The following is an 18,192-nucleotide window of genomic DNA, read 5'->3' on the forward strand; positions in this document are numbered from 1 at the left end:
TTTAATCATCACGCGTATTACTCTGTGCAAGCCTGGTTTGTTTACATTCAGCGGGACGAGCGAGCAAGCTGAGGGCAGCTGTATGTGTGACGTAGCTGCAGGGGCTAGTTAATCACCCGCCTGCCATGCCACGTGCAGCTGGCCTGAACTCGTATGTTCTAGATTCAAGCGTCACACCTTCCCGAACATTCGAAGGAGAAAATATTAAAACTCCTATAATAATTATGGTAGTGACTTGAGCAACAATGTCATTTTAAAGGGAATCACATGAACGTAGCAATGCTTGAATTTCAAGAAAATCCGCCGAGGGAGTCAGAAGATAACCAGCTTCACAGCATATGTGAGGTAGATGTCCCCAAACCAAATATAAGGAGGGCTCAATATAGCCTGATATCTCAGTCAGTCAATCACAGTCGAGTAGTCAGCGTGGCTCTACTTGCTGTCATAATCGTCGGAGGCTATCTCCGAGTGGTTATAGTCTCACTGAGGAACTCTGAATTTCCTTGAAGTCTTTATTTACGAGTGTTGAGGAACTCTGAATTCTTCTAAGTCTTTATAAATGGGACTTGTAATATTTACGAGTGTTGAGGAACTCTGAATTCTTCTAGGACTTTACCAGTGATGGACTCTAAATTTTCTCCAGTGATTTTTCAAAGACTTGTAATATTTACCAGTGATTTACTCTAAAATTTCACCAGTGATTTTTCAAAGACTTGTGATATTTACGAGTGATGAACTCTAACATTATTCAAAATTTTCATGAGCATTGACTTGTGATCTTCACCAGTGATTTTTCAAAGACTTGTAATATTTACCAGTGATGGACTTTAAATTTTTGCCAGTAATTATTCAAAGACTTGTAATATTTACCAGTGATGGACTCTAAATTTTCACCAGTGATTTTTCAAAGACTTGTGATATTCACGAGTGATGAACTCTAAATTTGTTCAAAGTTTTCATGAGCATAGACTTGTGATTTTTGCCATTGATGAACTATAACATTATTGAAAGTCTTCATGAACAGGGAATTGTCATTTCCATGAGTGTTAAAGAGTGAATTCTTGAAAGTCTTTATGAACATTGTGTAGTGGTTTTACTAGTGGTGATAAAACTAATTATTCAAGGTTTTCATGAACTTTGACTTATAAATTCTGCGAGTGACGAACACATTTTCGGAGTTTTGATGGGCATTGATTCTATCAACCTCATTGTATTTGGCTAATGTGATTACCTGCGACATCGTCAGGAACCATCGGAGGTCATCCCGAGCATCGGGAATTTGAGGCGTATTCCATGCAACCAACCCGGATGGTCCGTCTGCATCTTGACGGAGTACTTGGGCATCTTCTGGAACGTGTTCCAGCCGGTGCGGCCTGGTGAGCTGGAGGCCCGGGCCATTTAAAGGACAATGTGGAAGACAACCCCTATCTGCCATGAGGTGATGTGCAATTTAATATGCAATACATGAATAAACTCTTATCAAATCAGATTCAAACTTTTCTTGTAGATAGGACCCTGCCTCCTGTACCAAGCCCTAGCTGATATTCATCCAGTTTAGCCCTGAGAACTATTCCATGCTTACGTTGAAAATAAATCTTAAAGTCGGGCTCTTTTACTGGTACAGAGAGGAGGGTAATATACGTGGCACCCTACACGTTGGAGCTCGATAGCTAGGTTAACAGTGCTATCAAGTAATAGACGATCACAACACCCTATACGTGGTGTTTCTTTTTACAAAGTGAAACTTATGCCCTGGACGTGGCAAACAATTTGTGTTTTATGTGTTCTTGTCATATGGTTGATTTTTATGTGTTGATATATGCTGAACTGAGTGTTTTTGAACTTTTAAAGTCACTGATATTTCAATTTATGATTGAAAATTTCTAAGTGTCACATTTTAAGATATTAAAATTGCCATAAATATGGATAATTTGCTCGCAGCAATTGAAGCTCTTAGGCTTAATGTGAATGAGGTTAACGCCAATTTAGAGACTAGACTTACTGCAACATGTGCTAACTTAGAGCGACATATTACTGAGTCCAATACTAATCTAGAGAGACGTATTACCGAAACTAATAGTAATCTTTCTAGTATAGCTGAGGCTAATGTTCAGACTAATGCTAATCTTGCCAATGTAGACCAACATTTAAATAACTTAGCCCAAGCAAATGTTGAATCTAATGCCAACCTAGATAGGCGATTAGCTGAAGCAAATGCCGAATCTAAAACTACCCTTGCTAACTTGAATAAGCGATTGATTGAATCTAATGCTAAACTAGAACAGCGCTTAGACAATTTAGCGGAATCTAACACCAACTTAGACAGGCGGTTAGCTGAAGCTGAGGTCGGGTTAGATAAGCGCTTACATGACGTGGTTCAATCCCAATTCAATGAAATGAATACGAACTTAGAATCGCGTTTCAATCAAGCAAGTGTTAGGATAGAAGAAAGATTCACAGAGTCCCATAAGAAAATTGATGATCGATTCACTGAAATCAACTCTCAGCTAACTCGTAATGTCGAAGAAATGAAAAACACTGTTAAAAACCAAGCCGTAGAAATCGTTAAGGAGGATTTGAAAAGGGTTCTTCCTTCAGTCCAACAGCTTTCGCAGGACATTGAGGATTTCAAGGCCGAATTTCAGGAGTCACATGGTCAGCTCTCGCAAATGCAAGCTAAAATTGTTTCTGTCCAAGATACTCCTAGGGACACGGTTAAGAATTACATTTCCAGAGTTGGAAACGAAGTTACTTTATTAAAAGCTAAGCAGGGCGAGTTTGACAAACGGTTCACTCAGCAAGCCGATAATACGACCACACAAATTAGTCGTATTTGTAAAGATGTGGGTGAACTTAAAGTTGAATTAAAGAACGATGTCAAACAAGTCGAAGGAATAGTCCAACTCCAGTTGGGGGATGTCAAGAGTAATCTCGAACAACTAGCCACTAAAGTCGTCAATCTTTAATCACGAGATACGTCCAGACCTATTCATAGTTCGATAGAGGGAGTCGGAGAAACGTCATACCAGACAACTGTCGTTAAAATTCAAGAGGAAAAACCTCCTAAATTCTCCGGTAAAGAAGATTACACGGCTAAAGAGTTTTTGATCAATGTAGCGGAATATTTTCAAGAGCACAAGATTAGTGAGGATAGAAAGCTAAGAACAGTGGCCCGATTATTAGAAGGCAAGGCTCTTTCCTGGTATTCCTTGTTCAAATCTAATTTCAAGGTATACTCTGATTTTGAGAAGGCTGTAATTGACCGTTTTTGGAACGCAGAAACTCAGCACCTTATGAAACTTCAACTATATTCGAGAAGGTATAATACCTCCATCAATGCCTCTCGATATGCAGATTTTTTATTATCTCAGTTGAAGAAGATGCAGTATTTAGACCCCCCTTTGCCTGAGAAGGAACTGATACAGATCATTACGTTACAGTATCCTTCTCACGTTCAAGAGATCTTAGTAGCAGCGAACATTCAGAACTTGGATCAATTAGATGCTGTATTACGACGTCTTGATACTGCTCATGCGCAGGGTACTTTGAAACGGAGCAAGAGTAAGGACGTAGCCGCCCATCCAGTTCAGATTAACACTTCGGAACAACCGCGACAAAGTCCCGAACAAGCAGATAGAAAGGAAAAGAGAGATACTCCATCTTCACCTACGCGGTATAGAGGGTTTAGCAAACGCCCATACCGTGGCCAGACGCCCTACCAACCAAACCTACTTGGTTAAAACAAGAAAAAAACGAGAGAGTAGAGACTCAAACAATTCTGACTTGCACAAACGGTGGAAGGAAACGCAGGACTACCTCCATCAGACGAAACAAGAGGGTCATCAACCTGGAGCGACTTCTCTTGAATACCAAGAATATCATCAAAGAAACAACACCTTTGGTCAAAAACCAGAGTCCACAGGTGCTGTTGCCAAAAAAAAAAAAAAAAAAACTTAAATTTTTCGGAAATGAGATTGCCTGAAAATGAGGAGGTCGGGTCATTCCATGTAGACATAATAAATTATTGGCACATTGATGACGACTTAGCATTTGAAGACGAATTGCCCATTTGTCAACATATTCAACGAAGTTTACCTATCATCAATATTACCATTGGGGAATTCCAAGTATCATCGCTAGTGGACTCGGGAGCGCAAGTTTCCCTAATCTCTGACAAGTTGATAACATTGATCAAGGATCGATGTAACCTTTTCATTTTGCCGGTAGCACAAGTTAGGATTAAGGGCATTATTCCTGACAGGAATATCAAATGTAAGCAGCAAGTCTTCCTTGAGTTTGCTATCAACAAAAAAGTGTGTGAACATCTTTTCCTGATAGTCTTGCCTATGAAGTTTAACCTTACCATGGGTTCAGACTTTCTGTCTAAATATAAGGCTGCCATTGACTATTCTGCCAACACTATTCATCTATGTAGGATTGGATCTGTAGAGTTACAGCTGGTAGACGGTGAAGATTTTAGACTTCAAGGGATTGATTTACCCCGTACACAAGTCGATGGTGTGATTGGCGATGCCGCCCCAGTCGACCAGGTACTGAAAGAAGAGGGTGATCCCGAAGATGAAGAGGGACCCGTGTCAAAGGAAGAGGGTAATCCCAATGAAGAGGGACCCTTCGATGAAATTTTAAATGACAAAGGGCCCGATTTTTTCACCTACATCTCCAGTGTAACTGAAGCCCCAGATTACCACCCTAACATAGCAGCGGCGGAGGATGAAATATATTAGTCTTATCCGGACGTCTTCGATGAGAAGCCTGGAGAGATTAAGAATTTTAAACACCACTTCAACGTCAAGGATATTTCGCCCTATAAACACAAGCCAGACCCGGTGCCTGAGAAGTACATGGATGAAACCAGGACACTAATTCGTCAGATGGAGGCTGACGGAATTATCTCAAAGTGCGTTACACCCTATATTAATCCGCTCACCATAGTAAGGAAACCCGATGGTAATCTTCGTCTATGTGTGGACGCTCGTGCCTTGAATGACCGACTGGTCCTTGAGTATGACCACCCTCCTCCGCTTAAGGATGTCATTAAGCGATTTTGTGGAAAAAAAATTTATTTTTTAGCCATGGACATTTCATCATCTGACTTCCATATCGTACTAGACGAACACAGCTGGCTCTTCACTGGATTTATCTTTGATAATATCACATATGTCTTTAATCGATTGCCCTTTGGCATCAAGAACTTGGGAGCCGTCTTGATAAGAGTGTTGGAAAGCCAATTATCTCATGAAGTAAAGGCCATTGCCACTATTTACGTAGACGATATCTTGGTAGCATCCGATACCTGGGAGCAGCACTTAGAAGATGTACACACTGTACTCAAAGAATTGAGAGAAAAGAACTTTAAAATTAAATTTAAAAAAAAAAAAAAAATTTTTCAAGACTGAAGTTCTTTTTCTTGGGCATGTCATTAGCGGGGCGGGCATCCACCCAAATCCTGCCAAAATTCAATGCATTGTGGATTTTCCTAGGCCTTGCAGGATTAAGCAAGTTCGGCAATTCCTTGGACTTTGCCAATTCTTTTCGCAACATTTTCCTCAGTACACAGAGACTGTAGTGCCTCTCCAGGAATTACTGAAGAAAAATAATCGATGGAAATGGACCACAGAATGTGAGCAATCCTTTATTGCCACTAAAAGGATGCTCAGAAATAACATGCAGCTCTGTTATCCTAATTATGAATGGCCTTTCCATATTGAATGTGATGCCAGTAAGATAGGGATTGGAGCCGTTCTCTACCAAGTCGATCCTAATAAGCCCGATGTTAAGCTGTTCATTGCGTTCGTAAGTCGGAAGCTAAGGACACATGAAAAATCGTACACCATTATAGAGCTAGAAGCCCTGGCTATTGTATATTCGCTTTTATATTGGAAAAAGGTTGTCTTTGGGTTTCCAATCACCATTTATACAGACCACAAGGCACTAACTTTCATCCTATCTTTCGACCTCACAAATGAACGGGTCACCAGATGGGCACTATTTATACAGCAATTCAGTGTCTCCATTGTGCATCAGTCTGGAAAGAAAAATGTACTAGCCGACGCCCTCAGTTGGAATCCCACAGATGCAGCCATAACCTGTCCGATTTCAGTTACTGGTCGGGATGACGAAGAGATTTTGAGAAGACTTCGGTATCTAGCCCAAGCCCAGCGGAGAGATCATAGGCTAAGAGAAATAATTTGTTTCTGTGAAGGAGCGATTCCACAGCACGATCCAGACTACGCCCGGATTAAGCAGGCAGCCCATTCTTTTTCATGGGACAACAACCTACTCTATAAATACGTTAACGCAACCAGGACCACTAAACGGATTTATGCCCCAGCTAAATTTCGGGAAGCCATTATCTGGCATTGCCACTTCATCACAGGACATGCTGGAGTGGATAAAGTGACCAGTGTAATTAAGGAAAGATTCGTCTGGGAGTACCTCCGGAATGATGTTAGAAGGACCATAAGAATCTGTGACTTATGCCAACGGATTAAACCGAACAATTACCTTATGAGGGAATATCCAAGGCCAATCATCCCAGAGAAGCCGCAGGAAGTGATGGCGCTTGATCTGTATGGCCCACTTCCAAAGGCAACCAGAGGTAACAAGCACGTCTTAGTCATCGTCGACGTCTTCTCAAAATTCACCGTGTTGTTGCCTATTCAGAAGGCAAACACCGGGAATATTTTAAGGAGACTTTGCAGGAATGTCTTTCCTGAGATGGGAAAACCTACATTCCTGCTGACAGATCATGGAAGCCAGTTCACGTCCGCAGAGTTCCAGGCGGCTATAGAAGAGTTGGAAATTCATCACATCATGAATTCCATTCGTCATCCAGAAGCCAACCCTGCTGAGCGATTGATGAGGAAGATCGCCAGATTCTGTCGGGTGTACTGCCAAGAAGAACACTGGAAATGGATTGATGTGCTTCCAGTTATGCAGAAGATAGTCAACTCCACTGTCCACGAATCTATTGGAGATATCCCAATGTTGGTGCATCATGTGCATATTCCTCATCGTCCATGGGATGCTATCCTCTCTGCTTTGCCGGATGCAGCAATTGATCAAGAAGTGAGAATCGCTGAAGCCTTAGGGAAATTGAGGCATGCTGCAGACAGCAGACAACGAAGAAATAGGAATCGTAAATTTAGACCACCCTTGCGAGTGGGAGACAAGGTAATTAATTCGAAAACCTGCGATGTCTCATCCGGAATTGAGGATCTACACAAAATTCTGTCCCTTGTATTTTGGCCCTTTCAGAATTTCTGAATCCTTGGACAACGGTGCCTATAAAATCACAAGACTCGATGGCAGCCTTGAAGGCATCTACAGTGCTTCCAATCTCAAAAAATACTTGAGTGAAAAGAGACTAAAAGAAAATCCGCATAGTATTTTCTTTTTCCCTGAGAAGGAGGGATATGTACCGGTTACGACCTGTACATGCATATTTTTTGAGAGTTAATTGTATTTAATCATCACGCGTATTACTCCGTGCAAGCCTGGTTTGTTTACATTCAGCGGGACGAGTGAGCAAGCTGAGGACAGCTGTATGTGTGACGTAGCTGCAGGGGCTAGTTAGATCACCTGCCTGTCATGCCACGTGCAGCTGGCCTGAACTCGTATGTTCTAGATTTAAGCGTCACACCTTCCCGAACATTCGACGGAGAAAAAATTTAAAACTCCTATAATAATTATGGTAGTGACTTGAGCAACATGTAATTTTTAAGGGAATCACATAAACGTAGCAATGCTTGAATTTCAAGAAAATCCGTCGAGGGATTCAGGAGATAACCAGCTTCATGTCATATGTGACGTAGATGTCTCCAAACCGAATATAAGGAGGGCTCAATATAGCCTGATATGTCAGTCAGTCACAGTCGACTAGTCAGCGTGGCTCTACTCGCTGCCATAATCGTCGGAGGCTATCTTCGTGTGGTTATAGTCTCACTGAGGGACTCTGAATTTCCTCAAAGTCTTTATTTACGAGTGTTGAGGAACTCTGAATTCTTCTAAGTCTTTATAAATGGGACTTGTAGTATTTACCAGTGATGGACTCTAAATTTTCTCCAGTGATTTTTCAAAGACTTGTAATATTTACCAGTGATGGATTCTAAACTTTCACCAGTGATTTTTCAAAGACTTGTGATATTTACGAGCGATGAACTCTTAACATTATTCAAAATTTTCATGAGCATTGACTTGTGATCTTCACCAGTAATTATTCAAAGACTTGTAATATTTACCAGTGATGGACTCTAAATTTTCACCAGTGATTTTTCAAAGACTTGTAATATTCACGAGTGATGAACTCTAAATTTATTCAAAGTTTTCATGAGCATAGACTTGTGATTTTTGCCATTGATGAACTATAACATTATTGAAAGTCTTCATGAACAGGGAATTGTCATTTCCATGAGTGTTAAAGAGTGAATTCTTGAAAGTCTTTATGAACATTTTCTAGTGATTTTACTAGTGGTGAGAAAACTAATTATTCAAGGTTTTCATGAACTTTGACTTATAAGTTCTGCGAGTGACGAAGAACACATTTTCGGAGTTTTAATGGGCATTGATTCTATCAACCTCATTGTACTAACATTACATTGACCATTTTTTGTTGTGATGTCCTTTGTTTATTCTGCTGCCATTTATCTCCGATAGATGGGATTACTGCTGCATATCTAGTATAACAGCCTGTCTGAATATTTGCGGGAAGTAGCTGGGAAGTTAAATCTCTCTCTTCTTTACCATGCAATTGCTCTGGTTCATAAATTTTCTGATACTACTGGCACATAACACACTGGTTCATCATAGTATTCCAGCTAATAATAATAATAATAATAATAATAATAATATAACACGTTGAGTGCCGAGCCGATTGTAGCACACTATTCCACTGGTGCCAGGCATGTTTTTGAATTGCATTCCGCTGGTGCCAAAGCAATTGTACGCGTTGTAGACTGTTTATATAATCTTGGGATGTATTTATATGATGTACTAAGTAAATTTTGTCTCACCATACCATGGTCATGCGTGACGCCATATGGTGTCACATCAATTTTTAGGAAAGATAAAATATAGTGTGACGCCATATGTTGTCACAGAATTTTTTGATATGGAATGTTCAATACGAATTTCCAATACGGGATATTTATTTCCTAATTCAAATTAACGCAATATTTATGAAAACCTAGTAAAATGCAAAACAAGTGCTTATATTACATTACATATTGTTGTGAACAGTTTTCTGATAACTCTAAACAATGAAAATATGCGTCTCGGCATGCCCGAGTTCTTGTTACTCGTAATTTTTCAAACCTTATTGGCATCGTTGTTCAAACATCGTCCTTTGTACACTTGTTTCATGTGCTGTTTTCATATTTACGTTTTGCACATCTGATCGGGAAGTTAAGGAGAACGCGCTAACTATGTATACGCTACCTGGCTGCTGGCGCAGCTCGACGCAGCTCGGTTGGTTCACGTCCGCTGCTTCGCTCCTCCCTACCTCTCCGCCACACCCCGATACTCCCGCAGCACTTCTAATTTTATGACTATTTATTTGCTCAATTTTGGCATTTAAACTTGCACTGTGTACATGCAGTTTTCACCTTGGCATTCTACTGCCTCCCACGAATATTCCTACCAAATTTCAACCGAATCCGAGTGTAACACATGTATGTGTTCCCTCTGAAGATTATTACCAATATCTTCCATTTTTAAAAATATTTTTGCACAACTATATAAACTGAGTGATAATACGTACGTAAACGAGGAATAAACAAAGCCTGGCGCGCTTTCACCTGTGACAATGACCGCTGGCCAGTCAGTGGCTTCGGAAGAATACTGTGGCGCCACATGGTGGCATACAGTAAAAATACATAGCTGGAATAGACCCTGAAGTTCGCCCTTCACGTAGTACCAATTTTACGCGCATAGATGTCACAGCTGATTATCTACGGCGCATCGCCTGAAACTCAACTGTGCCGCCATATGGCGTCACGCCATCTCAAATTTGAAGACCACCGTGATGCCATATGGCGGCACGTGGCACCCAACATGATAATAATAATAATAATAATAATAACCATATGGCCTCAGCTACCGTGTGCAGACATTTCAATTTGACACCATCTGGCTGTCTGCTCGTCAATTTCAACGTTCTGTTTTACTCTAGGCCCACTAGATGGCAGACAGTGTAAACCGAAACTCCCTTGGGTGTCTATGGCTATTCAATCCCTACCCTGAGGCAGTGATTGGATTGAGCAGTGTGCACACTTAAACGGAATAATTACACAGGAATGTTCAGGGTTGTCTGCGGCCTGGTCGTTCTAGCTCTGGAATTTTGAACTGTTAGATCGACACCATAGTACTTTTTGTTAAAAGTGAGAAAATGTGCTGTTTTTCATTTTATTGAATATTTCATATGAAGCATTGCCTTTAGCTAGTTATTTTATACAAATAGCATTGCCCTTCACATAATCGTGTAGGCGCTTGATGCAGTATATTAATCTATGCATTTGCGAAGTAGTGGCATCTAAGGGCATGACTAATTTATACGTGTGGGGCATGAGTTCATACTATTTTCGGAAGGCTTATAAGAAACCGATCATCTCACTCACATACCTGCTGTGAGGGAATAAAGATTTGTAATTTTTAGCCTTGTAGCCTCGTATAGCATAAGTCAGGCTTTGAGACAATAAGTGTTATAAATATATCATAGTACTGTGCTGTGCAAGACCTGTAGAATAAGCTGTTTTGACCCATTGCATCTCCTGATTTTTCTTGATTTTCATATCAAGATCTCCTGATTTTTGGTTTTGTAAAGTTTGCAGGCATGTACCCACATGACCGCGCGCACATGTCAATTTCTGCAAGTTTAATATCCGCGTAGGTGCAAGCTGGCCGCTGGTCTGCTCACTGTTATCTCTCGCACAGAACTGACGCCACATCGGTCAAGGCAGAAGGCCGACCGTGGTGCCTCCATACGCCGAGTGACGTTGGCATACCTGACAGCTTTTCCTGCCATGATTCGATCTGAATACTTTTTTTTCAGAAAAAATGAATTTGCGGCCATTTTGCCACACACGCGGGTTCCAAAGGGTTAACTAAACACTAAACACCTCCACAATCTATTTGCAACTAGCTCTGTGGGCACCTTTAATTCCACACCTCTTATAATTGAAAATTGAGTCTAACCATCATTGTCTTGGTCTCCTTCTACATCTCTTACCCTTTATTATTCTACTTGGTATCCTGCCGTCTTCCATTTGCCTCACATGGTACTACCACTGAAACCGGTTTGGCTGACAATGAAAAATTATTTCTATTCATGATGGAAGAGTTATGTAACTATCATTAATCCTGCTGAATTTTAAACATAAAGAAAGGCATAATTTCCAAGCAAATGATACCTGCGGCCTCTTATCTGTGTGTGATTTTTATGTTTTTCCACTCCAGGCAATTGGTAGCACATGTAGTTCTAGTTCTAGCCATCTTTCGAAATATTAATTGCCAGTAGACTTGCTGGCACAAGTTTCAAACATACTTATAATGTTATTTGAAAAATTGGATAGATTTTTACACTTTAAATCTAGGATTAATATACCGTATTTACTCATATAACGCTCCCCCCCGCAGGAAATTTTCTCCTCAATATTTTTAGGACATTTTTGCGAGTCTTATTATTCTTGCATTTTTTGTCTGCTGCATAATTTCTACTAGCATCTATGGTGAGAAATTGGACACCCCTTGCACTTAACAAGCCTGTTTCCTGGATTACAAGCATCTATAAATACCTCTGTGAATGGAAATTCCAAGGCCATTAACCAACCCTTCCAATTACCTGCTATCCTGGCTTGCCTCCAGGCAGGACCAGAGATAAGAATACAGCTGCATTCAGTCTCTTACAGCAGCAGAGAATTAGAGTAAGTGAAGCTTTATCAGATCCTGTAATAATTAAGAGGGGAATTCCTCAAGGCAGTATTATTGGACCTGTATGTTTTCTTATATATATATAAATGATATGAGTAAAGAAGTGGAAAACCCAGAGTGTTGGGCAGCGGGAAATAACCTGACTTCCTAAAGGGGCCAACGGCTTTGGGAGAGTGAGCCCCTTTAGGTTAATGGTCCCCACAGTGGAGGAAATGCCACTGGAATCCATTATGCAGCGTCTGTTCTCCAGGTTAGGGGCGGTTGCACAAGGCGTCTGTACTCCAGAGGAGCGGCCTCATCACCTCACTGGATCACATCCAGAGTTGTAATTTGGGACCTAGTCCCACACAGGTGACACTTTGACAGTCAACCATAGAAGGTCTTTTAAGAAATACTCCACCGGCTGAACTAAGAGTTCACAGTGCATACTTGAAACTAAAAGTGATCACCGACATAATGGACCAACACAAAATTCTTATCATGGGATTACAAAAAATTAGAAATACTGACCAGGATGCCTTGGAATCTCAAGGGTACAGACTTTATAAAGGTATACCTGGGAAGAGTGATGAAGAATGTCCCACAATTTGGAACAGGATTTTTGGTCAGCCTTAAAATAATAAACTTGTTTCAAGAATTCAAATCACAGTCTCCTCGACTCTCAATGCTCACCTTAAAGGCATCTAATAAAATCTATACTATAATAAATACCCACACTCCCACTAATGATAAAAACAAACTCCTCAAAAGACTATGAGGAAACAGAAGAATTTTGGATCCTATTGGACCAGACCACAGATAACATCCCCAAACACCATGTAAAATGATTAATAGGTGACTTCAACGCTCAGCTAGGCAGAGAATGAAAATACCGTGACGTCATCGGAAAATGGCCAGCACACAAGAAAACAAATAAAAATGGAGAGAGACTAGTTGACCTATGTAGAAACCATACTTGAATCTCGAAATCTACATGTTTTAAGAGAAAACTTCAAAAACTCAAATGGAAACATCCCGACTACACTAAAGGAGAATGGCAACTGGATCACATCTGCATGGACAAATACCACCACAAAGAGATCTATAACGTCAAAGTCCTCCGAGGAATAGACAGATGTTCAGATCACTACATAGTTAAAATAAAAATTAAGCATACTCCCAGGAGGAGACTACAAAAGCAAGCCCCTAAAACTAAAAGAAAAATAGATCCTACCCAGCTAATCAACAATGAAAATTACCAAAAAGCAACTGAAAATATAAAAATCACAGATAAACTTGAAGACTTAGTACACAACCTTAAAGAAATTGCAGAAGACATGGCTCGAATTAAACCACGTAAAAAAAACACCATTGGTGGAACAATGAATGTAACGAGACAGGGGAGAAAAGACATCAGGCATGGCTATTACATCAGTCCCAAAAATCAGAAAAATCCTATCAAAATCTAGTAAAACAGAGAAAAGAAACTACCCAAGTCTTAAGAAGAATAAAAAGACAGCATGATAAGGACACACTGCAATTAATTGAAGAAGAATTCAATAAAACTCAATCAAGGGACTATTACAAAACCATAAATGGTAATAAAATGAAAAAGTAAGACAATTTAAATATCTTGGAGAAATAATAACACATAACCTAAGTGAAAAAATCTCAATCCAATATCAATAAATGCAAAACAGAGAAAAGAAACTAGCCAAGTCTTACGAAGAATAAAAAGACAACATTGTAAGGACACACTGCAGTTAATTGAAGAACAATAAAAGTCAATCAAGGGACTACTACAAAACCTTCAGAAAGCAGCTCCAAAAATATGAACCCCCGACCTACTGATGACGGATGAAAGTGGTAAGCTTACTCATAACAATAAAGACAATGCAGAAATTCTGGCTAAATGTTTCAACAAGCTTCTAAATTGTGAGGAACGTACAGAACTCCTTCATTTGAACACCAACACCCCAATAAAAACACCACCAGAAAACATCAATCCCCGCCACAATAAAGGAAGTCTACCAAGCACTGAATAAATTAAAAAACTACAAAGCGCCAGGAGATGATCAGACCTTTACGGAAATCTGGAAATATGCAGGAAGATCAGCAAAATTTACCCTCTATCAACAACTTGTCTCTATCTGGATTAAAGAAGAAGTGCCAGAACAAAAAAAAAAGCCCTCATTCATCCACTGCACAAAAAAGCAGACAACACTGACCCTAATAACTACAGGGGAATCTCACTCCTACACATAACAAACAAAATATTTTCAATAATCATCCTTAATAGAATAAGTTTACAACTTGAGAAAGAACTAGGAGAATATCAAGGTGGTTTCAGACCCTGGAGGAGCTGTCCTGATCAGATCATGAGTCTTAAGTTGATAATGGACTATAACAGGAGAAGAAACAGAGTTATGGTGATAACATTTGTAGATTTCAAGAAGGCTTACGATTGCATCCATAGAGAATCTCTGTTTAAAATTTTAAGGCACCTTGGACTATATCCCAAATTAATAAACATGATAAAATTGACTCTCCGTAACACCAAATCAAAAGTGATGTTTAGGGGTGAAACATCAGTGTCATTTGAAATTAAAACTGGACTACGGCAGGGAGATGGGCTCTCACCACTATTATTTAATTGTGCTCTAGAAATGGTAATGAGGGAATGGTTTAGGAAATGTCCCCCAAAAATAAAGAATGGCAGAAAATTCAAAACAAATTGCCTGGGTTTCACCAATGATTTAGCATTATTAGCAGTGGACATAAAAGAAGCAAAAACCCGGATATCAAAACTTCAAAACATTGCAAATAAAATTGGCTTCAAAATATCATTTGAAAAAACAGAAATTAAGCCCCAACAACCAACACAGCTAAAAGAAGTTACCATAAATGTTAATAAAATCAAAGTAGTAACTCAATTTAAATATCTTGGAGAAGTAATAACACATAACCTAAATGAAAAAATCTCAATCCAAACAAGAACAAATAGATTAGCTGAAGCACAACAATTAACATGGGATGTCTACAAAAAGAAATTTTATCAATAAATGCAAAAATAAAACACTACAACACGGTTATAAAACCGGAAGCTACATATGCAGCAGAAACACTTTTTCACCTGAATAAACAATCAAAGACTGACAGACTTCAGAAAATTGAAAGGAGGATTGGAAGAACCTGCACCAACAGAAAACACCAGGAAGATGGACAGTGGCGGATAATATCTAACAAAGTCGTGTACAAAGAGCTAGAACCCATTACAGATACTATGCGTAAGAGGAGACTGGGATTCTATAGACATATCATGAGGATGCAGGATTTGAGACTTCTGAAACAACTAGTACAACACAATCTCGTCTCAAAAAATACCACAACAGGATGTAAATGGATCAGAGAAGTAAGAGAGGATCTGAAAGAAATAGGCCTTACAACAGAAGACACCACAAATAAGATAAAATTGAATACAAAACTCAAGAATACAAACCTCCGCTTTACCCTTACACAAAACAAACCAACAACACACATATTTTCAACCAAGGAAAGGGCACAAAGATCGAAGCATCTGAAGAAGTACTGCGAGGACCGCAAAGCCCGAACAATCCCTTCAAAGAGACCTGAACGATGGACTGACTGAAGTGATCCTATCTGGTCATAAAAGAAGAAGAAAGAAGTGGAATCAGAGATAAGGCTTTTTGCGGATGATGTTATTCTGTATAGAGTAATAAATAAATTACAAGATTGTGACAAACTGCTAAATGACCTCTCTAATGTTGTGAGATGGACAGTAGGCAATGGTATGATGATAAAGGGGTTTAGAAGTCAGTTTGTGAGTTTCACAAATAGAGAAAGTCATCTCAGTTTTAATTACTCCGTTGATGAGGTGAAAGTTCCTTATGGGGACCACTATAAGTACGTAGGTGTTCATATAAGGGAAGATCTTCATTGGGGTAATCACGTAAATGGGATTGTAAATAAAGGGTACAGTGCAGAGTGACTGAATTAAGTATAAGACAGATATACAGGTTCGCGAATGAACCAGAACATGAGTAATGAATAACGTGCCATGAAAAATGGTGCATTATCCGACCGCCCCCTCATTGAAATATATCGAATCTTGGTGATCAAACACGCGGACACATTTCAGTGAGTGGTATAAAACTTATTTCTAAAGGCGTGCACCTAAGATAGTCTTAAAATTCAAATATCATTCCATAAAACATACCAAAATACAAAATTACATGAAATTGTGTTCAATAGTCACAGAAAGACGAAATTAAACAGCTCCACAGAAGGGAGGTCCATGCGCTAAACGAATTAAGGGCTAATCATATCAGTCTTTGCAATAATTTGTAGACAAGACTATCGAACATTCGCAACTAGATGATAGTCATGACTGCAGGAAGTCCTGTCATTTCTACACGATTTTCATGACATAATGTGAGCTTGTGTCTCAATGCCCTGCTCTCTTTTCCATTACATTTGTACACTTAGCTCACATTGCGAGGTCTCCACAGTTCAGTATACATTTCGTACCATTTTTTAAATTATTTACCATAATCATATTAAGTCTGTTCAAGCAATTTAAGAAGTGGGTACTAAGGCTCAAGTGTACCGTTGGTGCTAAACTTTTAACAGCGATACGTGACTCTTAGACACTTGCTTGGTACCAACTTCTTCGAGTAGAGCAGTGACTGGTTCAAGAAATCGAACAATTCGCTTGGGTTTAGACCATGGAGTACACAATTTTGCGGCCATTTGATTAGCCGCAGAGCTGATGGGAAATACCCTCGTGACTACGAGGTCTCCGACTTTCAATGAATTCTTTACCCTTCCAAGTTTGAACTTTGCAGCAACTTGATCACAGGCTTTCTTCAGGTTTTCCAGCGCTCCTTTCCACCTGGTTTCTACGTCCGCTTTTCCGGAAGGGCGGGACAAGTACCCAGTATCCCACTTTAATTGTAGAGGATCGGCCGTGTCTCTCCCTAAAAACAGATTTGCAGACGTGTGCTGGTGCGACTCATGCAGCGCGTTATTGAAGGCAAAAATCAAAAAAGGTAAATTAGAATCCCAACATTTTTGATTATCACTGTGGAAAGCGCATAGACAGGACTTAAAATTTCGGTGGATTCTTTCCGCATGAGACCCCTGAGGATGATGAGGACTCAGAAACACATGATTGACTCCCCATTCAAAGTAAAAATTATTTGGTGGCTGCTAAAGGTATAGGCGTTGTCAGAAATCAAAATTTTAGGTGGCTCATACACCCCAAATATATGTTGAGATAAAATATGAATGGCAGTGTTTGAGTTGATCAGGTGAACAGGAAATACCACACAAATTTCGAGAAGGCATCGATCATGGGAAAAATCCCAGTATGATTTGACAAGGGGACCGAAATAATTGACAAACAATTTTTACATGTAATTAAATCTCGTATTAAAACCGTATTGAAGATGATACATTAAAATTATAAAATTATTTTATTTATAACCACCTATTCAATACATTACAATACTCTCATTGAATTATAATATAATCATGAAGTGTCTAATATTGGGACATGTTTCGTTCGACATAGCGAACATCATCAGCCATTAATGCAACAAAAACTAGGTCAGGGCCCTGAGCTTAAAATATACAGAATGTTATCATCATATTAAAAATTAACCATGCCATAATAAAAAGTGAACAATCAATACAGTAAAATCCTTTAGACTTGAGGTTGTAACAATATATGCAAGTTAAAAGAAAAAATTCGACGTGGAGGACATTAACAGTGGCAATCTGTGGAATTAAAAACAATTATGAGGCCGCTGAAACATGATAAGGGGTATTGTGACATAAATATACGTCATTGTGTGAAGCATGGATTAATATTGTGAGGATGAAGTTCCTTTGAATTCATAAATAAAGGTTAAAATAGAGTTCATTTACTTGTCACAAGTCAAAGTTGAACTAGTCAAAGGTACATAACATAAAACAAACTTAATTTGACGTATAACTTGAAACCAGCAGAAGCAGAATTCATAAGAGAGGTGCAGTCTTGCTGTCAGAAAAATACCCGTTAAGCTAGTCAATTAACACACGCTAGCAAATAAAACTAGAAGTTTGTATAATAAACTCATTAAAGAGTAGCGATGAAACTTGAATGTAGAGAGAGTTTCAGCGATCTTTATAAGACAGAGAGCATATTCTGGCGCAAAATAGAGCATGAATCTGAAAAGAAAGAAAAGAGGGTATGAAGTTATGTTG

General features: G+C 39.3%; 1 protein-coding gene across 1 annotated transcript in view; it reads left to right on the forward strand.

Annotated features, from left to right (window-relative positions):
* Nucleotides 1-18,192, forward strand: part of LOC136883048 (serine/threonine/tyrosine-interacting protein) — a 72,221-nt gene that overhangs the window by 15,058 nt on the left and 38,971 nt on the right. The window lies entirely within an intron of this gene.

Source organism: Anabrus simplex, chromosome 11, assembly GCF_040414725.1.
Source record: "Anabrus simplex isolate iqAnaSimp1 chromosome 11, ASM4041472v1, whole genome shotgun sequence".
Classification (NCBI taxonomy): domain Eukaryota; kingdom Metazoa; phylum Arthropoda; class Insecta; order Orthoptera; family Tettigoniidae; genus Anabrus; species Anabrus simplex.